Source organism: Saccopteryx leptura, chromosome 5 (genome assembly GCF_036850995.1).
Source record: "Saccopteryx leptura isolate mSacLep1 chromosome 5, mSacLep1_pri_phased_curated, whole genome shotgun sequence".
NCBI lineage: Eukaryota > Metazoa > Chordata > Mammalia > Chiroptera > Emballonuridae > Saccopteryx > Saccopteryx leptura.
Window position 1 is genome coordinate 71370004 of NC_089507.1, and position 24204 is coordinate 71394207.

At 36.2% G+C, this 24204-nt stretch overlaps 1 pseudogene; it reads right to left on the reverse strand.

Annotated features, from left to right (window-relative positions):
- Window positions 1-439: 439 nt before the first annotated feature.
- Window positions 440-22496, reverse strand: LOC136405357 (glycerol kinase pseudogene; annotated as a pseudogene).
- Window positions 22497-24204: the final 1708 nt, after the last annotated feature.

Sequence of the window (24204 nt, forward strand, 5' to 3'; positions counted from 1 at the left end):
CAACTTTGAACAAGCATATCAACCAAGACAAGAATTTTCTGCAAATAATTATGAGTCTTTAGGCAGGGAGTCAATAACCCAGCACTGAATGGTGTGAGACAGAACAGTGTAGACCACAGACTAGACTAGAGGATCAATAGAAATTAATCAACACAAGAAAAAGAAAAAAAATGTGTATTGCACCAGAACAAGTGGTTATGAGCATAAATATGTTTGTCATAGAGGAGTTAATTTTAGAAACCCACTTATCCTTTTGTTTATTTAACCAATATACTGAAAAATTCTAGATCCTAGGTGGTAGCAAGACATATATTTTGCCTTTAAGGAACATATAGTGAATATATTATTTGTGGCTTAATATATACGGTATAGTAATATATAATAATATGTAATATAATAAATTTACTGAAAAGAAGAAAACCACATATAATTCCCATTGCATATTACAGTTTTATTTATTTTCAGTCACCCCTTTCTATTAGCTGCATGAAGGGCAGAATCAGGAACATCTTTCCAGGTATCTTCTGTAAGTGTTTAGATTATTTGCAAACCAAGTCACAATTGCAGTCAAGATGCTGGTAGTTAAGAATGAAGAGATCAAGTAAGTAAAACCTTTACTGTAAAGTTGATTTTTTTTTAAGTTTATGTCTCTTTGCAGTATTACATATTATGCTTGCAAATATTAAATATTATATGATTTAAAAAGTTACTTTTCCTATGAGATTTTCATACTAATGTTGAGTTTATAGTACTCTTACACTGTTTAATTTACAAATTCATTGGATATGACCTTTTTTGATTTTTAATTTGGTCAGTGTCTTGCTTATCCCCAACTAATTATAAACTCTTTAAAGATAGCATTTTATTTTCACTCTTTACATATCTTTTAAATTACTGTGGAATAGAAAACAGTGTTAAATGAAGTTATGTTTTCATTAAATAATTACCATGGGAAATTGTTCTCTCTTCTGAAAAAAGAATCATGATTTAAGGTTAAGAAAATTAACCTTAAGTATAAGGTTAAGAAAATTGCATGAATATAAGGTTAAGAAAATTGTGTTTATTCCTGTGGCCAATAGTTTCTTTGTTTCCTAAATAATCTGTACCTTGTTACTGGTACCAGAATTTATCCTCTAGGAGCTATAGCCATTTAGGGCCTGAAGTCACTAAGAATATATAAACACTATTGTACTAGTTTCCTGGGGCTGCTATAATAAATTCCCATAAACTGAGTTGCTTAAACAACTCAGTTTTTAAAATATTGATTTTTTAATTACAGTGTACATACAATATTATATTAGTTTCAGATGTATAACATAATGATTAAATATATATATTCTTAATGAAGTGATCATACCAATAAGTCTAGTACCCATCTGATACCATATATAGTTATTGTAATATTATTGACTGTATTCTCTATGCTGTGCTTTACGTCCCTGTGACTATTTTTATAACTGGCAGTTTTTTACATCTTAATCACTTTAACCTTTTTGACCCATCCCCAACTGGCAACCATCAACTTATTATCTGTATCTCTCAATTTGTTTCTATTTTGCTTGTTTATTATTTATATTCCAGATATAAGTAAAATCATGTGGTATTTATTTTTCTCTGTCTGACTTATTTCACTTAGTGTAATGCCCTCTACATCCATCAATGTTGTTGCAAATGGTAAGATTTTATTATATTTTATTTTTATGACTGAGTACTATATATTACATCTTTATCCATTCATCTGTCAATGAAAACTTAGATTGCATCCATATCTTGGCTATTGTGAACAATGTTGCATATATCTCTTCAAATTAGTGATAAACAATACAAATCTACTCTTCTGGAAGGTAGAAGTCTGAAATAAAGATGTCAGAAGGGTTGGTTCCTTTTGAGGGCAGTGAGGGAGAAGCCTCTTTTGGCTTCTAGGGATTTGCTACCACTACCTGATGTTCTTCGGCTTGTAAATGGCCATCTTCTCCTGGTGTCTTCATATTGTCTTCCCTTTCTGTGTGTTTGTCTTTCTATTCAAATGTCTCCTTCTGATAAAGACACAGTCTTATTAAATTAGGGTTTACCCTAATGACCTCATATTAATTATATTATTTGCAAATAAGATCACATTCACAGGTACGGGGGTTAGAATTTCAACATCATTTTGGGGAGACACAATTCAACCAATAACAACTATTTTGTGAGAAGACTCCTTGATTTTATGAAGAACATCACCTAGATCATGCCAAAAGACTTAGATAACATCCTTGACCATGTCTGACTCAGAGAGAAAGATATTTGCACACCTTTTACCATGGATTCTAAAGACTCTTACCAGTTCCTGCTATTATTTTGTCACAGGATTTATGTCTGCTTGCTTGTTCCATAGTTTAAAGGACCATCAAATAGATCATCTCTAGATTCTCAGTAGCCCATGTTATGCAATAAACATTTTAAGTTACTTAGGTTTATTATTATGTATTCCCTTGCTTATAGGTGGGAAATCACAAGGAAACTGCTCCAGGAACATCATAGTTATCTGGAAACAACAGAAAAAAATAAGATGTTTCTAAAAAAAATCTAGCAGCTCAAGACTATGCTTTTCTTGAGAAGAACATATGTTGCATACCTGCAAAGGAAAGAAGAGGACAAACAAGTATTACATTCTCTGGGTTTACTCAAATTCTGGCATCAGGCCTCAGTGATCTCAAGTTTTTAATACAGAACATACCTTGGATATGAAGTTGTTAAAAACTGTCTTACTGTAAATGCATGCACTTTGGGGTTTTCTCAAAGCTGTAATTGATGGACCAGATCAACTCCAGTCTCTCATCCCAAATCCTGCTGGTGACTAAGGGCAATTAAGATAAGGAGATGAAATGGTGGCATGTTAACTGACCCACACGAGTATGGGTCTCATTTGTGACATGTGCTAATCTCCTGCTAATGTGAACAGCAGAAGGATATTACCAAAGCTCAGATAAGATACTCTTCATTGAGGATTTGATTAACTAGAACTTTGTCCTGTAAATATACTGAAAAAAGCCCAGTGTTCACATCATTGTGGGAGATTTTAGAGGGCCAAGAAGAGAAAAAAAAAGAAGGGTTTAAGGTGTGTACTAGATTTATCAGGGAATCACTTCATAAATTATCTGAATGTCTAACCACTATGCTGTATACCTGAAACTAATAAAATATTGAATGTCAATGGTAATTGAAACATTTTTTTAATTTAAAATATGTAAAAACAAAAAAAGAGGGGTTTAACTTCAGGTATGATATCAGTGATTATTAGATTTATTTTTCTATGTTTTCAAAAAGAACTCAGTATTTTATACAAACCCATTCTGTCTAGAAATATATCATTTGTCTTTTCTGCCTGTCTATCATACCAATGATGCTAAAATATTTTCTAGGTAGTTTTAAGTGATATATGTTTGTACAGATATAAAAACAATGATGCTAATTTGCATCATCATAATATCAGCACAAATAAAGTATATTGGTTAAGAGCATGAAATTCAGAACCAGAAAGCCTGAATTTGACTAGCAACTTCACAACTTGGTAGTTGTGGACCCTGAGAAAAGCATTTAACTATACCTTGCCTCTCTTTTCTTCTTTGTAAAATGGGGCTAAAAATATACCTTTCTCATATAGTCATTGTGAGAATTAAATTACTTAATATACTTAGAATGACTTTACATCCTTACAAGTGTCTAGCAAAGTGTTGTATAATTAATATTATAAATATTAATTTAAAATATAATATATGCCCAGGTCTGTATTAAGCATTTACAAAATTTCAAGACAACGTGGTTTGAATTTTAATTTCAAGGAAATTATATCAAAATTTATGAACCAATCACATTAAAACACATGTGGTTGGAAAATAACGCTTAAAGAGAGTGTGTCATTATATCAAGTGTTGTATTTGTTTTCAAAGATGACCACAGCTTTTTTCTCTTCTCCTCCCATTCTTCTCTGCAGTGTGACTTTGCTGCCTGTCCCACCAGGATATAGAGACTATTTCCCTGATCTTTGAGCATGGGCTGGCCTTGTGACTTATTCAGACCATAGAATATGATGGAAATGATGCTATGTTGAGTATGAGAGTCCACATCTTGAGAGAAACTGCAGCTTCTACCATAATAGTCTACCCTGGGCTGACACAGAAGGAATTTGGTCTAGCCAACCAGAGGATTGAGAAAGAGAGAGGTGCCCTAACCAACACCAGTATCACCTGTCAGATATGTGGGTGAGGTTGTCTTGGATCCTTATATCCTACTGTTGTTGAAAGCAACTGAGTTTGGGAGTAGTTATATAAATAAGTAACTGAAATTTCAAGTGATGCAAAGAAAATGCAATTGTATTTAGAAATTTAGAGAAAGGAGGTGGTTAATCAGAAAATGCTTCTTGAAAGATACAATATTTTAATAGGCTTTGGAAGATGTTTTAGTCTATTTGGGCTGCTATAACAAAATATCATAGATATTTTGGCTTGCAAACAACAGAAATATACTCCTCAGTGTTCTGGTCAAGTGAGTGACCCTCTTTCTGGTTTATAGCCAACCTCTTCTCACTGTGTCCTCATATGGTAGAAGATTTAGAGGTCTCTCTGGAAACTGTTTATTATATACTAATACCTCTCACAAGAATTCCACCCACATGATGAGAACACCTTCCAAAGGTCCTACCTCATAATAGCATCACCTTTGGGGGTTAGCATTCAATATATGACTTTTGGAGGGACACATTCAGACCATAACATTTGAAAATAAATAAGAAGGAAATAACTGGAGAAGTCAGTATGGAAGCTAAAGAAGTAGCATAAACAAATGAATTTGAGTGAACAATAATAAGTCATGTATGAATGTAATTAGGGGATCAAGAATGAGAACATGAGTGTCAGGAAGGAAATTAGACCAATTGACAAATAGGTTTTATGTTCAAGTGTAGTGAGAGAAAAGATTTATTTATAGGGTTAAGAAAATTATGGAAAGCTTTAAAAAGTAGTCAGAAACACCAATGTGATTTTTTTTCTTTTTGCTGCATTTTCTTTATTTCAAGCCACAGGTCAACTTGGAGGGTTCATGCAGCAAGTGATTTACAAATAAAATTAGAGTCTATGAATGGAGTCATCACATTAAGAGACAGACTCGTTGGGAGTCTCTTGTTAGGTAAAGAGCTTGCATTGTTGGAATCCATGACTTGGTTTTATTTATGAGATATCTGACATGTACCTTGCTCCGATTAACATTACCATGCTACTCACTATAAAAAAGCCCAAGGGTAGACTACTGAAGATACTAGGATCACCACTTTCCGAAGACTGAGTTGTAACCCAACCCATTGACTTCATTACAGCTTTCTTCCAGACAGAATAACGAACTTCACTTTCTTCAGCATTGATCTTGGGATTAAACTGCTCCATTGTGAGGGTTGACAGATCCTCGGGTTCCAGACTCCAAATCCCAACTCCTTCTGCAGCCCCTGCTGCCATGGCGGCTCCCAGGGCAGTTGTTTCTGGCATAGAGGGCTTCACTACAGGGATACACAGAATATCTGCTTGTAGTTGCATAAGAATTTTGTTGTTGGTCATTCCTCCGTCTACCTGCAGGTGACTGAGTGGAATTCCACAGTCGCGGTTCATGGCATCCAAAATCTCTCGGGTTTGGAAACAAACAGCTTCTAATGCAGCAAAAGCTATATGGCTTTTATTGGTGAACTGAGTGAGACCACAGATAATCCCTCTTGCACTGGGCTCCCAGTAAGGTGCATATAACCCTGAAAACGCTGGGACAAAATAGCAGCCATAAGAAGTTCCTACTTTTTGAGCAAGTTTTTCAGTTTCCTCTGAGGATTTTATAATTCCAAGATTGTCTCTTAGCCAGCGAATAAGACCACCAGCTATAGCTACAGAACCTTCTAATGCATAACAAATGGGTTTGTCTCTGCCAAGTTTGTAAGCCACTGTGGTCAGAAGGCCATTATCAGAAAATACACACTTATGGCCAGTATTACACAGTAAGAAACAACCTGTTCCATACGTGTTTTTGGCTTGTCCATCCCGGAAGCACATCTGTCCCACCAATGCAGCAGATTGGTCCCCCAAGCACCCAGATATTGGCACACCTTCCAAGGATCCATCTTTCATTAGGCCATAAATCTCAGAACAACTACGGACATTTGGAAGAACGTTCATTGGAATTTCAAAAAATTCACAGAGGTCTTTATCCCATTCCAGAGAATGAATGTTGAAGAGCATCGTCCTGCTTGCATTTGTTACATCTGTACAGTGGATACCTCCATTAACTCCTCCTGTCAAATTCCAAATAAGCCAGGAATCCATGGTACCAAAAAGAGCTCTGTCTTCTTCAACAGCTTTTTGAACTGTTTCCACATTGTCAAGAATCCAGCGAAGTTTCACTGCACTGAAGTAAGTGCTAAGTGGCAGGCCTGTCTTGGACTTGACAAAGTTATTACTTGCTGGGATTCTCTTACCAAGATTCTCAACCGTGGACTGGGTTCTTAGATCAAGCCACACTACAGCATTGTAGAGAGGCTGTCCAGTTATCTTGTCCCAAACTACAGTGGTTTCCCTCTGGTTAGTGACACCAATAGCTTTTATGTTAGAAATGTCAATATTGAGCTGGTTAAGTTTCTCACATGTTTTATCTATACACTCATAGACAGACAGCAAAATTTCCTTAGGGTCTTGTTCCACCCATCCTTCTCTTGGGAACTGTTGTTTTATTTCCACTTGATGATGACTAAGTAGTTCGGCAGTTTTTGAATTGAAGACCAAAAAGCGTGTCGAGTTGGTGCCCTGGTCCACTGCCCCCACTAACAGCCCCAAAACTGCTTCCTTCGCTGCCGCTGCCATGAAACCAGCTTCCGGTGGGCTGGATGAAGCAGCCGGTTTCCCGGGTGACCGGTGACGTCATCAAGAGGGGAGGAGCAAGTGCAGAATGTGGAGAGCGAGGCTGCCCGTTAGAGGGCAGAACAGCAATGAAATTTAAAAAAATTACTACCTCTCTTAAAACGTTTTCTACTTTATGCTATTTCTTTATGCAACAAATATTTATTGAGTGGCTATTATGTGCTATATACTGTAATAAGTTTATTTACAGTGTCTCCCCCAGATTAATGTTCACTTCTAACCAGTGAATATGACTTTATTTGTAAATAGTATCTTTGCAGCGACAATGATGCAGGCAAGCTAGATCAGGTAGGAGCCCTAAATTCAATGACTGGTATCCTTACAAGATGAGGGAGATTTAGGGACAAAGAGAAACAGAGACAGATTATACAGGGAAGAAGGCCATGTGACAAAGGAGGCAGAGTTTGGAGTGTTGCAGCTACAAGCCAAGCAATGCCAAAAGTAAGGAGAAATGCATGAAAAATATTCTTTCTCAGAGCCTCCAGAAAGAACCAGCTCTACTGACATCTTAATTTTGAGTTTCTTGCCATCAATATTGTGAAAGAATAAATTTCTGTTGTCTTAAACCACCTAATTTGTTGTAATTTGTTACACTAGCTCTAGGAAACGAATCAAAACTGTTCTAGATATTGGAGATACAATAGGGAATAAACCAGATAAAAATGCTTCTAATAATTTATCTTCATATGTTGTCTTTCTTCATAGACTGTAAGCTCCTTGAGAATCTCTTTCTCACTGATCTTTGTTTTTCATCAAGTTCCTTATACACTGTAGATGCTCAAAATATAAAAATTCAATGAGTACTGGGCTAGATAATGAGGGACATTTAAAAGAAGTTTTGACTTTGGGTGGTGGGTACACAATGCAATATACAAATGATATATCTTAAAATTGTATACAAAAAATTAAAAAAACCTATATGATTAAAAACAAAATTATTGAATCAGCAGGGTATAATTGAGATAGGACAGGTTCAATAGCAGATCCACTAATGATCAGCTGTGGTTGATCTTGAGCAGGTTGTTAACCTTCCTGATCCTTACTCTCACCATAAATGAAACAGGAATTCTAATATCTGCCTCAGAGTATTGGGTGAGAGGACTTCATAAGGCAACATAAATAAAGTGCCAACATGATGGTTAGCTGCTAAATAAAGTGAGCTTTATCCCCCCCCCCTTCCTTGTAATGGTGAAGGGAAAACAGATTTTAGGGAGACTAACTTGGCAGTAGAATAGCAAGTGGATTAGAGCAGTGGTCCCCAAAGAATAAATAATTTACATTATTTCCGTTTTATTTATATTTAAGTCTGAACGTTTTATTTTAAAAAATGACCAGATTCCCTCTGTTCCATCCATCTAAGACTCACTCTTGACGCTTGTCTCGTAAATTCAACAATTATACTTAAAAATACCACAGTTTTTACGCGAGTCACATAATTTTATTTTTGCATTTATCTGTCCCACCCTAAAGGCTGGTCCATGAAAATATTTTCTGACATTAAACCGGTCCGTGGCCCAAAAAAGGTTGGGGACCACTGGATTAGAGGAAAAGAAATGGTGTTAGAGCATTGTTAGGAGATAGTGGAAAGAATCTGGCTCTGAAATTAGGAAGGTATAGATTAGGATGTTGAGTATGTGAACTGAGTGGAGAGGACAAATCCAGAAATGTATCCAAGGAAGAATCTATAGAGTTTAACTGCTGGTTGGAGAAAGAAAGAAATAAAGTAAAAGAGAAATATCCACCCAGATTCCTAGCGTAGTAGCCTCAGATACTGTCAGTGTTATTGCTACAGCCAGGGAAATTCAAAAGTTTGATTTCGAAGGCTGGAAGATAAGCTTGGTTTGGTTTGGGCTGAGGGGTAATAGGACCAACAAGTGATGCTTTATAGAATAAAATGAGGGTGTGGTGGAGGAGAGAGCTTGAAATGTAGATTCAACCACTATCAAAAGACAATGGCAACAAAAGTCATAGAAGTAGATGATTTCAATGAAGGAAAGAGTCTGAAGGAAAAAAAACAAATGAGAGGGAAGAGCATAATGACTGTGTGTCTATTTTGATTATACAGTAGTCAGAATGACTCTAAAGTAGTTATACTATTTAAAAGAAAAAAGGGCAAGTCTCATGTGTGAGAATATCAGAGAAAAAGCTTTGCAGGTAGAAAAAGAGTGCAGGTGGCCAAAGGCGGGTGATCAAGGAGGGGTAGTGTTGGTAGATGAAGTTAGTGAGAAATTCTAAAGGTCATAGGAGTAGGCAGGAGCTAGATTATTTATAAGGTGTCTAAGGAGATTGGATTTACATATTAATTTATTTTGGATTTACTTTGAATGATGAGAATCCACTAGTGATTTTAAAGGAGTGGCATGACTTGATTTACATTTCAAAACCCCTCTGACTACCATGTAGGGAATTGTGGAGGAGGTTGTAGAAGAGTAGAGGAGAAACAAGAGACCAGGTAGAAGACCATAGTTTCATAACAATGTATAGTTGACTTTTGAACAAAGTTGGGGTTAGGGGTGCTGATCTGCTCATGCAGTAGAAATTCTCATATAACTTGACTCCCCAAAAACTTAATTCATAATAGCCTAATGTTGACTAGTAACATAATCAATTAACATATATTTTTTGTGTTATATCTATTGTGTACTGTATTCTTAAGATAAAGTAGGGTACAAGAAAAAATGTTATTAAGAAAATCATAAGGGAAAATATATTTACTGTACATATTGAAAAAAAATGCCTGTATAAATAAACCCATGTAGTTCAAATTCATGTTGTTCAGGCTCAACTGTGTATGAAAAGAAGTGATAATGTGAGATAGGTTTTGGAGGTAGACTCAATAAGACTTGCTTTATTGAAGGTGGAGCATAAAGGATAATACCTAGATTTTTTACTCAAACAACTGTGTGGATGGCTATACTACTTACTGGAGAAAATTGAGAGTGAAGCAAATTTGTAAAAACAGTTCAATAGTTCTGTTTGGATCATGTTAATTTTAACATATTTATCAGAAAATCTTATGGAGATATTAAGGAGGAGTTGCATATACAGTATAAATCATTAGTTCCAGAAAAAGACCAAGTCTGGTGAAGTAACTTTGGGAAAATTCCTAAAATGCTAGATTTGAGGGAAGGCACCAATGAAGACTATGCAGGTAGAGAAGAAAAGGGGATCAGGCACAGTTCTGTGCAATACCAACATCTCATGTTAATCAGGAGATTAAAAATAAAAGACTTAGAAGGAATAAGCTGTGAAAGGAAAACCAGAAAACACATTTTTTCTTATTAAAACATAAATCACTTTCAAAAATAATGTAGCAAATGCTGATGATAAAATCTGGTAAAAACAAAAAAGTGACCATTGGACATGATCATATGAAGGTCATCAGTAAACTGATTGGAACAGGAGTGGTGAACTGGTGGCACAGAAAACCTGGAGAAAGGGTGTAAGGTCAAAAGGTGAAAGGTAGTGGCTGTGGACTACCATTTAAGGGAGAAGCTGTGCTGTCAGTGGGAGTTGAGAGATGAGGCAGAAGCTGGAACAGAAAGAGGGTCAAAATAGATTTATTTTGTTAAACAGAGGAAATACTCAACATGTTTTAGTTAAATGGCAATAATTCATTAGAGAAGCAGAAATAGTTGCAGGTTACAAAGGAAGTAATCGCAGTAACAGAGTCTGTTGAAAGCAAAGGAAAGGACTCTACCTAGAGCACAAGTGAAGAAACTGGACTTGGGTAACCAAAGAACACTACATATATTCATAAAGGGTGCAGATATAAGTAGACTGGCTATTTCAATTTATAAAGATGTATGAGTATAGGAGTATGCTATGAAAATATGCATAAACAATTAGAAGCAGAGAGGTGCCTTAGGGCAAAAGTTCAGGGCCTTTCTGACCCTGTGCTGGAAACAACAAAACAGCAGGATAAGATTCAGCAATAAGAATCTCAGAACAGAGATGAAAAGTCAGCATGTTGGCCCTGGCCGGTTGGCTCAGCGGTAGAGCGTCGGCCTGGCGTGCGGGGGACCCGGGTTCGATTCCTGACCAGGGCACATAGGAGAAGCTCCCATTGCTTCTCCACCCCCCCACCCCCCCTCCTTCCTCTCTGTCTCTCTCTTCCCCTCCCGCAGCCGAGGCTCCATTGGAGCAAAGATGGCCCGGGTGCTGGGGATGGCTCCTTGGCCTCTGCCCCAGGCGCTAGAGTGGCTCTGGTCGCGGCAGAGCGACCCCCCCCCCCTCCCGGAGGGGCAGACCATTGCCCCCTGGTGGGCAGAGCATCGCCCCTGGTGGGCGTGCCGGGTGGATCCTGGTCGGGCGGATCCTGGTCGGGCGCATGCGGGAGTCTGTCTGACTGTCTCTCCCCGTTTCCAGCTTCAGAAAAATACAAAAAAAAAAAAAAAGTCAGCATGTTCCTTGTCCTTTACTTCACCCCTTGAAAATTTCTGCTGTTTCCTTGAGTATTGGCTAATAAATATCTGAGCAAGGCTGGGGATGGGGCTTCAGTCCTTTGGTCTGCAGACCAGGGCTGTCGCCTCCCTTCGACTCTCAGAGCATTCCATCTGGTCTCCAAGTAGTTCATTGTCACCGTGACACATGAGATATTACCTAATCTGTCTTTTTGTTTGTTTGTTTAATTATGAGGCAAGGTGGTCAGCTGAGAATGGGTTAAGGGAGAAGTGTTATAGAAAGACTGAAGATAGTAATGCATGAAATAGTTATTTGGGAGAGTCATATATCCAGTAGAATTTCTGAGCAGTGTTGCATGCCCCTTTGAGTTTTGTAGCCATGTAATACATTCAGACCCAGTAATTGTATGTTTTTATCCAGAAGAAATTGTTTGTGGGCTTAGCCTCACTGTATTAGCTGAGTTTAATTAGGACTGGGATTTTGCTAAGAGAATATGATGAAGAGAGAAATGAGAGAAATAGTTAAGCTTTTGACAACTGTTGTTTTAATGTTGCACATGGAATCTAGCTAAGGAGGGAAGTAAACACATGAAGGGAGTAATAGATAATAAAAAAGCTGTAGAATCTATGGACCAATGGCTTTGACAAGGTAGAAGAATAGTTGAGAAGGATGCCAAGTAGGAATACTAAAAAACAAAACAAAACAAAACAAAAAACTTTAAAAAGAAAGCAGTTGGGCATTTTTCATCTCTTTGCAGCTTAAAACAAAACATCTGAAGATATAGTGATATCATTTTCATATCAATGCTGAAATATAAGACATATGGAGATAAATTAACTGGCCAGACAAGACTAAAGGGTACTTGACTGAAATTTAACAATCTAATAAGAAGGCATAATTTAGGATGTCAGTGTATTTTGGATTGTTAGGTCTTTAAAAAAGTGTAGAAAGCATTTTTCACTTTATAATTTTTGGCCTACAACCAAAACTCCTCATGGGCCATTCAATTACAAGTGAAATTTGGCCTTTCCCCAGCTCTTAGGTATTCTTTTGACTCTCTGTGTTCTGAATGGGAGTAGAACACCTTTCTAGCTGAAAAGATTTACAATAATGTGTTTGGATTTTGTCCCATACTTATGTTTTCATCTTGATTATGAGATTAAAGGAAGCATAAAGCCAAAATAATAGAAAGAGAAGTTTACATTGTGAGCCTTGCCAGTATCAAACTTCAGTTCAGTATTTGTGCAGTTTCTTTTCTTCTTACATCTGCATTGATTCTGATTCCTTTCTCAGCGAGGACACATTTTCATATAACAGCTTAAACCAAATGCTTTTTAAAGGGTTAACATTCTCCTCAGAGAAGATAGCCATATAAATGAGGAGGCCCTCCGTTCTCAATGTATAAATAGCTTCTCTCTCTTATTTCCTTCATGGCTATTTATAGAGCATGGGGAACTAGAAGACCGCCAATTTGTCATCCAATGTCATACGTTCCAGAAAAACTGAAATCACTAAAAGCTATCTCCATTTTGTCACTTGTAAAATCCAAACCATAATCTCTGTTCCTGGGCTCATAACCTGAGAGTCAGATAGATGATCATGAATGGTTTTTCTGAATTTATATGGAGTTTTTACATCAACATAAGATTATGAGGAAGACATTGCACTATCTACAGAGTTGGTATTGAATTATTGAGCCCGATAACTTCATAAAATAAAACTATCTCATACAAAGTGTTTTTCTGTGTTTTCCTGTGTAAAGCAGAAACTGTCTCTTATCATACAGTAGGAGTTGCAACTCACTTTCCTTTCTTTTTTCTGCTTACTTTGGCTTCTAAGGAATTTGAAGATTTTGATGCTTAATGCAAGTACTGTATCCTCCACTTTTCAGAAGTTTACTGTTGAGCCACTTTATTATTATGAAAAACCTATATTAGTACCTGTTCTTGCTAACTGAAAAGAATTCAGAGGATTTTTACTTCTATGAAAAAAGGGTGAAAAGTGAAAATAACATTCAGTTTTCGTTTTGCAGTGAGATGCTTTTTTGTTGTTGTTTATTTTGTATCTCAAGCTGTGTGACAGTGGTCCCCACTAAGCTCTTTCCCCCGGAACTACACTCAGCATCAAGTCACTGTAGCTTTGAACTGTGTCTGTGAGCATTTGTGCTTTATCTGTATTTATTTTGTGCATCTGTTAGCAAGACAGGTTCTAAGGTAATTATTTCTGTGCTTTATACCATTTTGCTTTACATAATGCTAATAGGAATGCTCTACTTTCAGGTAGTGGAAGAAACCTGTATTTTTTATTTCTCTGATAAAATTGAGTCTCTGATCCTCATCCTGAAATTTTATATTGTATCAATTATTTATTTTAACGTTTTCAAACATAAGCCATGAAACACTATTTTGGATAATAAAATTGGTAAAAACACAGAGTTTATAATTTGTATAATATAGGAATATAGGATCAAAGGTGCTATGTAAATTATATATCAATACTTAGTAACTAGCAGAGTTAGTACTAAAACTAAGGTTTTTCTCAATCTTAGCTTGGTTCAGGCTAAAATAAAACCTAGAAATTCATATTTGAAGTACCGATTGTGCTGTTTTAAACTTAATGTTATTGCCTGCAATTTGTTCTACATGAGTGAGACATGTTCCCCTGGCTCCACTCCAAGATCTAGGGTACTCTCTAATTTTCCAGTATTCACTAAACAATTAAATAAATCACAAGCTAAAACTGGACTTGAAAAGTCAATTATTTATTATCAATGTCAATGAGACATTTTTTTTTTCCTGGAATATGATACACATCCTATTTTGAAATCCTAGATATATTTGACGTTTTACATTGTAGTTTTTAACCACAATTATATTAATATGTTTAAGTTAAACCAGCGCATTTAGTATTTAATCAAAAAGTGCTGTATAAAACTGGCAAATTCTCTTCCTTCTCCAGCTTTAACACAGACAGACACACACACACACACACACACACACACACACACATGCGTGCGCGCGTGCGAATTTAACACAAATTTTTGTCATCAAGAAAGTTGGAAAACTGTCAGGGTGATTGAAGATGTGCAAATTGTCTTTCTTGTGAAAGTCAGACTTTCTTATGCGGATTCCCTAAGAGGCCTGTGGTGCCTCCGTGCCCTGTGTAAGCCTTATCTCACAAATCTTTTCTGGGATCCCCCCACCCCACGTGACACATTCCTGAACCACTGCTGTATTGGGATTACTTTTCTCAACAGTTAAAGCACCCTTATTCTATAGTACTTTAAAATGATCTTGCTAATATCTAAAATAGACTGATTCATGTTTACAACTTTTCATTCTGTGCTCCCCAGTGAGGTAGGTGATAAATAGAAGAATAGCAACAGGAATGAAAAGAACAAGGAAAAGGTAGAGCTAAAGTAGAAATTGAATAATTGCCTCTTAACATGTAATTTTTGTCCTGTCAATTATCCTGGTGAGTTGGAAGAAATAGGCCTTTGTGATGAGGGGTGTGGTGGTAGCACAGTCTAGGGCTGGGTCTGCGGGCCACCTGAGGAATTCCTCTTCTGGCACTAGGCATGGTCTGAAAGGGTATTAAGCACAAGAAGAGGAGTTAGAGTTGATGACAGGTGATAGCAGTTAATTCAAGAAGAGCAAATAAAAGACAATGAGAACAAATTGTGGTACATTAGGAAAAGGAAAAATTGATTTACATAGACAGTATTATCCTATTTGATGAAGAAAAACTCTCAACCTAGATGTTACTAGCTCCATTTTATAAAAGATGAGGTAGAGGCATTATTCAAATGCATGGTAAGTCCACTTGGTTTAAAAGCCATGTTCGTTTTCCCGGTGTCTCAGCAGAAAGCCCAGAGGCCTAGATTCAAAAGTCAAAACTAGATCATATCTTTAGCTAATGACATCAAGAAGCATGGGATTAAGTGTGAGACAGTTCTGCAGATTTTAATCAGTTTGTAAATCTGTTTTTCATTGGTTCTCTGTATTGTATGTCCTTTGGGTTCTGACGTTTAATGTCATGCAGCTTTAACATTTGCAAAACTCCCAAATAACTTCAGTTAGACTTTGGTGTCCATAGTGTCTAAGATTTTAGATCACAATGACACTTTTAACAAAACAAAATCAACAAAATGAGGTTTATATTTCTCTTCCTCTCTCTGAAAAAGAAACCACTCAGAATAAAAGTAAGTACCAGTCTCTATCTATGCTGCTCAATATGGTAGCCATGGCCCTTATGAGTCTGTTGAGCACTTCAAGTGTACCTGATTCAATTGAAATATGCTTTAAGTAGAAAGTGCACACCAGATTTTAAAGACCTTAGTTTGCAAAAGATGTATCTCAAGAATTTTATTGTTGGTTAGATGTAAAATATAAAAATTTGGATATATTTACATATATAAAATATATCATTAAATTTAATTTCACTTCTTTTTACTCTTTTGGTGTGGTTACTGAAAAATTGAAAATGACATCTCTGTCATCATGTTTCTATTGGATGGTGTTAGTCTATATTGTCCCCAACTCTATCTGTTCTGGGGCACATTTTATAATATATTTCAATTTTCCAAGTGTTTCTCAGTTCAGAAAATGCCTTGTTAAGTATTTAATACATAATATATTCTCTCTCAAGGTGTATTTCAGTTTTTCATGTATTTCTCAATTTAGGGGATGCCCAGTTATGCCCACTTTTGTATTTCTAAGGACCTAGATATGGCAATATCTGACACTTTCCCTGTAAAACCGACAAATAAATTATAAAGAGGAATTTACTAAGGATATAGGTAAATGAAATAATTCGACCAAAGCAAATTGCTACATGTAAATAGTTAATATTTTAACTTGATGGACATTTTGGCTGGTGTTCATTTATTTCTCTTTTCTCTCATTCATTTATTCCACAGATGTTAACAAGGACTTCCTGGAAAAGATGCCTATTATGTAAGACTGTCCCAGACCACAGGGACTAAAAATGTTCAAAGAATGCAGGCCACACAGTCAGTTGCGGAAAATATTTTGACATACATTACTTATATTTGATCATCCTCAGCACATGGCTTTGAACTTTCATTTATGTATTTTTTTTAAAAAAGGAACTGCTTAATTTTTAAATGTATCTTTGTTTGTACAGGCTAGAAGACCTCTTTGTACATGTTAGACCTTTGTACAGGTTTAGAAGACACTGAATTTTATATTTTCATATAAGGAAATGTTCCCTAGGCTTTAAAACAACAACAACAAAACTCCCTGAAATATTTTTGGCTCTGTTAAGGCTTATATAATATTTTAAAGGGATTGTTTATATTCATTCTAATATTATGTTGGGATTCATTGTACCTTTGAGACTTGTCCATCATAAATGATACATCTGGTAATAAACTAAGATTTTCATCAACATATATAAACTCTCCTACCTCACGAGGTTCTTTTACCAAACTGGGTTTTTAACCTATATTTTCATATCTGTATTTCCTCAATCTGCTAAATAAAATAATTTTCAAGTATTATTTGAAGTGAAGAATAAAAACCACCAAGTATGATGAAATGGGTAGAGTTAAAAAAAATCCATGTGCCTAAATTTACTGTTGAGAGACAATAAATTATTTTCTTTTAAAGGTTTGTTGTCAGAAAAATTTCAGGCTACTGTCCAAAGTAATCAAAGCACAAATCATAGTACTAGTCATCAAAACAAGTTACTATCACCTCAAAACAAATATCTGATACTTTCTTTGCATGTAGAAATAGATCCATTATGGCAAAACTTTCAATATCCTCATGAGTGACATCTCTCAGTACCCAGACCTCAGCCATGGTCGATGTTAAAGAAAATGGTTCAAGACTAGAACTGCTGAGACACTCAGTTTTATTTCTTCTTTGAATGACAAAAACATCTAATCAATATAAATTATTTCATAAAATTTGGGCATGTAAATATATTTTTGTAAAAAAATTAAATTTGATACTGACTCTAATCCTCTTGGACTTTAAAATTTTTCAGATACAAATTTTCCTTTGTTTCCTTTATTTTTTTGACAGAGACAGAGAGAGGGTCAGAGAGAGGGACAGATAGGGACAGACAGGAAGGGAGAAAGATGAGAAGCATCAATTCTTTGTTGCAGCTCCTTAGTTGTTCATTGATTACTTTCTCATACGTGCCTAGACCATGGGGCTATAACAGAGTGGGTGACCCCTTGCTCAAGCCAGTAACCTTGGGCTCAAGCCAGTGACCTTTGGCCTCAAGCCAGCAACCATGAGGTCATGTCTAAAATCCATGCTCAAGCCAGCAACCCCACACTCAAGCTGGTAAACCCACACTCAAGCCGGCAATCTTGGGGTTTGGAACCTGGGTCCTCCGTATCCCATTCCAATGCTCTATCCATTGCGCCACTGCCTGGTCAGGCTCTTTTCTTTTTTCTTTTTTTTTTCTTTTTTTTTGAGGATTGGTGTAATCTCTTGGGTTCAATCGTTCGCTAACTTGACATTTTCATTTAGATATTTAATAGACATTTTAAATGCAATATGTCTGAAATTGAACTCTTTTTATTTTCCAAAATCCTTTTAGACTTCTACATCTCAGTTAATAACAACTTTATTTTTCTAATTGTTCAGGCCAAAAATCTTAGAGTCAAGCTTTATTTCTCTCTTTCCCTCATATACTCTGTAGTCAGTTTGCCGGAGATTTACGTAGGTTGTGTCTTCAGAATGTATCTACATCTTACTTTTGCCAATGTAATATCTGGGTCCTAGCTATTATGATTTCATCAGAATTACTAAAATGCTTTACCCCTAGAGTCCCTTTATGACAGGGTAGATAGAGTGAGCTGTTAAAACATTTGTCATGTCTATGATTCCTCTGCTCAATATCTGGCAATGTCTCCCCATTTCACTGAGAATAGAAGCTATCAAAGCAAACTACAAGATCTTAGATGATCCACTTGACTCTTCCTTATTATTTCTGACTTCATTACCTAGCACACTTTCCATCATTGCCTATGCTTAAAGACTAAACCAGATACTGTCTCACCTTAAGGTCAAGGTCAGTTTACCTGTTGTTCTCTCTGCCTAGACAGCTCGCTCCCCCAGGTATCAGTGAAGCTAACTTTCTCACCTCCTTCATATCATCGCTCAAATCTCATTCTCTCAGTGAGGCCTACTTTGCTCATTAGGTTAACCATCTGCTACTTCCTTCATATATTCTTAATCTCCCTTACTCTACTTTTTTATGTTTTGTTATATTTTTAGATTAAATGAGCTTAATAAGGACCTTTTAATTTTTTGAGATAATTTGACAGACTAGCCAAAGAATAAGTAAACATACTTTGAGAAGGGACGAAGCTTTCTTCCACCCTCTTAGAGTGCCTGGCTGGGTCTGAAAATTTAACTAGCAAAGACAAATTAACAGAAGAAAAGCATATCCATTTATTTGATATATATTTTATGCCAAATAGAAAACTTCATGAGGAAAGGAAGACCTTGGTTTCCTTTAAATGGATCTGGTTATTTTTATGCCAGGTGTAGCCAGCTAAGAAGGAATGTGAGAGGTTAAGAGATATAAAGGAAGGGTGGTAAATTAGGGGAGCTTAGCAAGGCTGTTTGTTTGGATTCTTCTTGGCATTCCTTTGTCTTTAGAGAGAAGCATGCTCCTTTTTCCCTACAGAGGGAGTGCACCTTTCACAAAAAGGTTTTATGACCTGTTCTCGGAAGAGTGTGGATGGTAGGTCAGAGTGACCTTCCCGTTTCTGCTGTTTTTTCAGACTCCTTCCGCTTAAAATATTCAAATGCCCAAAGGACATATTTTAGCCCCATCACATATAAAGAAATTGAATACAAAAATTAACAGATTAATTATTCATATCTATATCTATTTCTATACACAAGAAGCACAGAATAAATGTTCTTTCCTTGTGGCTTTAGACACTTATCAGAATTGCTCATGTTCTTGAGAACTAATAGAAGACTTTATTTAGGTATTGACACGGTGGTGTGGGGTAGGGAAACAGACTAAGGAGTCTTGTCCCTCTGTCTTGGATCTATCGGTTTTGTTCACTAGCTTTGTAAACTCCAGCTCTAACCAAGCCTTGGTTTACTGTGAAATGGGATTGAACTCACTGATAGAATTGAATGTGATAATGAGTCAATGCTTATGCAAGATGTAGCACAATGCCTGGCACATTTTTGGCATTTAGTAAATAATAACTGTTATTACTATTTGAGAATTGGGATAGTAGGTAACTTAGATAATGTGTAAGGAGATAAAATATAGATGCTTTTTGTTAGAACTCTGTTCCTTTAAAGGAGATAACTTTAAAAATAATTTTCATAGAGAGTTCTCAATGGAAAGCAGTAATTAAGGTAAGTAAACAAGGCCTAAGTAAGACTATTTGAACTCTTTAAATTGGCTAAGAGCCATCATAGATGAGACAAACTTTACTTATTTATTTTTTCTTTTCTTTTTAAGAGAGGGAGAGAGAGAGAGAGAGAGAGAGAGAGAGAGAGACAGGAAAATGGAGCTGCTCCTGTATGTGCTCTGGCCAGGGAACTGAATCCACAACCTCTGTGCTCCTAAGGATAGTTTCAATCTGAGTCTTCCCATCACCCAAACTATTTCCTGACATATTGTTAGTTAGTAAGTTATTGAAAAGGAATATTAAATCTTCTAATGCCATCAATGTGCCCATAATGTGGAGTTAGTACATTAAAAAACATTCTGAAGTATCAATGATAGATAATTTTGAAATGCATGTGAAGCAAGGGTGCTTATTTACTTTAAAGTTTGTCTTGGCCCTGGCCATTTATTTAGCTCAGTCAGGTAAGAGTGTTCTCCCTAAACAACAAAGTCACAGGTTTGATCCCCAGTCAGGGCACACAGGAAGCAACCAGTGAAAATGCACAACTGAGTGGAACAACAAATGGATGCTTCCTTCCTTCTCCCTTCTCTTTCATCCTCTCGCTGTCTCTCTAAAAATCAGTAGTCCCCCTGGAAGCTATACTAAATCATTCCATAACTATTTAATGATTTAATTGCTTTAATCTCTTTTTTTTAATGGTTGTGTTTTAGTGCAACTCACTGAAGCAAATTCTTGGTAATTAGCATAAAGACAATTGATAAGGTACTTGAACAAGTAAAAAAGAATTAGTGAGATGGCGGCATTTTGGTCATGCTTTCCTCACTAAGTAGTGAATCTTCTGAAAGCACACTCTGCTCATTTTGAGGAATGTAGGAAAAACAGAGCAGGGTGTGACTGTTTATTATTTTGTTCACTTTGATATCCTAGCACCAAGTACTGGACAGAAAACATTGTGGATAGTTTGGTGAAATACCATATTTCCCCATGTATAAGGTGCTCCAATGTATAAGACACATCTTAATTTTGAGGCCCAAAATTTGAAAAAAAAAAATATATTACTAAAGGTATTGAACTCAAATTTTGTTGGTTATAAAATTTATACAACTCATTACTGTCAAAACTCCCATGCATTAGCTTCTCATCATCTGTGTCTGATGATGAATCACGTTCTTCATTTATTACCTCATCTTCAGTTCCATCTATGACATTTGAAATGTCATATTTCTTATATGACTTGACAACAATTTCAGTCTTGATATTATCCCAGAATCTTTTCACCTGGGTACAAACTTCTCCGATAGTTGGTTTCTTCTCTCTTCCAGCTGGTGTCAAATTGTCTATAACAATGAACACAAAAACAAACATGAAAAAGCGAGAAATTCAAGTTAAAAAACCCTACAACCATTGTATAAGATGCACTCAGTTTTAGACCCCAAATTTTTTGAAAAATGGTGCATCTTATACATAGGGACATATGGTACTTGCTAAAGGAAGAAATAAATGCTAGATTGAAGAGTAGGCAAAGCCTAACAACACAAAGTGGAAGGTCATGTGTGTGAAACACTGAACTACTTTCCACCCCTTCTCCCTTTTCCTGTCAAGCAGAGCTTGAATTTCCTCCCTGCTCTATTCTCTATCAGCTGGGTCTCTGATATTTGCTTAATGTCCAATGTGATATAAATGTTGTTTTCTTGCCTCATAAATTGTTCTTCTTGATGACCAACTCCAGACTTTTTTTTTCTCTTCTGTGCTACTTGAGCTCCCAGATAAAGAAGGTACCATCTGACTTGCAGAGACATAAATATATTAACTGAAAGGGGAGAATTTTATGGGAATTTTTATGTTTCCTAGAAGGATCATTCAAGATCCTTGAAAGGCTGCCTTACTAAAAAATTGAGAAGGCTACCTTCCATGCCTCACTAAATATCACTATCACTGGACCAGTGGTGGGATTCAAATAATTTCACAACTGGTTCTCTGCCCTAAAGACTGTTTTAAGTATAAAAAAAGATATAGCGAAAGGTAGCTTATTATTTTATGCATTTAATACTTAAATAAGAACAATAAAAGAGGTACACAAAAGTAGATTATAAGAGTTTTAAAATATTAATTAAAATATCAAATAATACCTGTCAAAAACAATAAACCTGTTGTTTAAGATATTTCCATATTACTTTTTGATTGGCATCCTCACTTGCGATTTTTTTCACCTGTAAATGGAATGAACTTTACTACAGGCCCTTAGAATAGGTTGTTGCACAGATGAATGTTAAAAAGAGTAAGGAATGTAAGTTTGTGATTTCCACATTGGGCAGCTGCCCAGGTGCCCACTTTAGAGAGAACCCTGATTATAAGTGCCATTTTAACAACTGGTTCCCTGAACTCAACAAAAAATTAGATATGGGTCCTGCTGAATTAATGTAAACCAGCTGAATCCCACCACCACGCTAGGCACATTGTTTGTTTATGGCAGTTACCCCAACAGTATAAGTAAGCAATTATTCAGGATAAGTAAATAATTTCCACAAGAAACCTTAAGAGGAAAGCCATTCACAGTTTCTCAGTATTTTAACCTTAAGGAAAAAAAAAATCTGTAAAAGATTATTCAATTTTACATGATATTCATTTATAAAAAATAGTATCCACTTACATAAGTTGCTTTGTATAGTTGTCTGCAGGGATGGACATCTTGGGGAATCAAGGATCAGTTTTTCAAACTGGCAGGCAAGCCTGCGTTATATGAGACAGTTTTCTCTCTAACCAGTTTGGTTTAATCCTGACCCCATTAAGCACCTGTCTTTCCTAAGCTTCACCAATATTGATTTGCCAAATGCCTTTCATAGTCGTCTGGCGCTACCAGATGTCAGAATTCCCTGCTGCTATCTCTAGTATTGATAGTCTTTCACTTGTGGTAAATATAGCTCTTGTTGATTCAGTTGGCTTGTTCTCTGAACATTTCAGGGGCTTGGGAAAGAGGTTGAACACGTACTAAAGAGTCCTGAGAGATTTGGTCACAGCTGGAAGATCTAGTGCCTGAAAAAGTCTGAGTAACCACAAAGCTTGCATCTTCTGCAAAATTTCCCTGTAAAGTGAAACCTTTATGCCTTTTTCATTCACGATACACTTTTTCTGCGTTTGCAAGGTGATGTGGGAGGCCAATGCTTATTTTCTGTGTCCCTTCATCATAAATTACTACTTTGGGAAATGTTAATCATAAACCTTTTTCTTTTTCCTTAACAAAATTTACCTGGGTCTTCCATTCTTCCAGTGTTTTCAGTGTGTGTTTTTTGGATGATCTGCATCAGCATCGTGTGGGGCACTGATGAAAAATTCAGATTTTAGGGTTTGTCTCAGATTGTTTGAATCAGAATCCAAGTCCTCAGCAACCACATTTCAAACGAGCTTCCTGAGTAATTCTTGGGCACACTCAATCTGAAACTAAAGGCTTATCTTACAATTCATGAGTTAGAATTCATGTCTATTTTGTTCCCTATTCAGCACAGAACACAATACCTGGCAGACAATATTGTTTTGTTTTATTTTCTAAATACAATATCCAATTAAATTTCAAATATCTACTTCATTTGTTTTTGAGAATCCTTCTAAATAATGGAAAGATAAATAAACTACATTCTGTGAAGCAAGTGACAGATAATCTTGTTTTGTAGATATATTTTCCACTTCTGTAAAATGATTGCTGAGAGTAGCTTATACTGCTTGCCAAGACCCTATTTTTGCAAGTGTTTTTCAATTTATAGCAGCAATTTTCAACCTATCACTTCTTTCCTTTTCTATTTTCTTTGTGAAAGAGAGAAAGAGGGAGAGGGAAGCATCACTACTTGTTCCACTTCCTTCTGCATTGATTGTTTCTCGTACCCTGGACTGGGGATCTGACTGGCTACCTTTGGCTCAAGCCAGGGACCCCAAGCTCAAACAGACGATGTTGGGTTTCAAACTGGTGACCTCGGGGCTCCTGGTCATCACTCTATCCACTGTGCCACAACTGGCCAGGCAACCTTTTTCATTTGATGGGATACATAAACTAATGACTAAATTCTGCGAGACACCAAAAAAAATATTTTTTGTTGATCTAACAAAAAATAGGTATTATTTTGATTAATTTACACAACATATAATAATAGTAATTACCCACCCTTTTTGCTCCAGAGTAATTAGTTTAAGAAAATCAGAAATCTATGATTATATGTAAGGTTTTCTGGTACCAAGAATGAACAAATCAGATGCAACATTATATGACGTGGCCAAAAAGATGCAATTCTTTTACACGACCTATATATTTATGGTTCAGGACAGGGAATTCACACCGGATGACTATTGTGTTGGCTGTTGTCATTTTTTTAATTTGCCAATCCAAGGGAAAAGAGGCCAGTGCCCCTAACTAAGCAGTCAGGTATGGCATGTTTTAAAAACTCTTAATGGCACACCAGCGTGCTGTGGCACCAAATCGCTGGGCTACAGTTGTTGTAATAATGTTGTATAATGTTACAG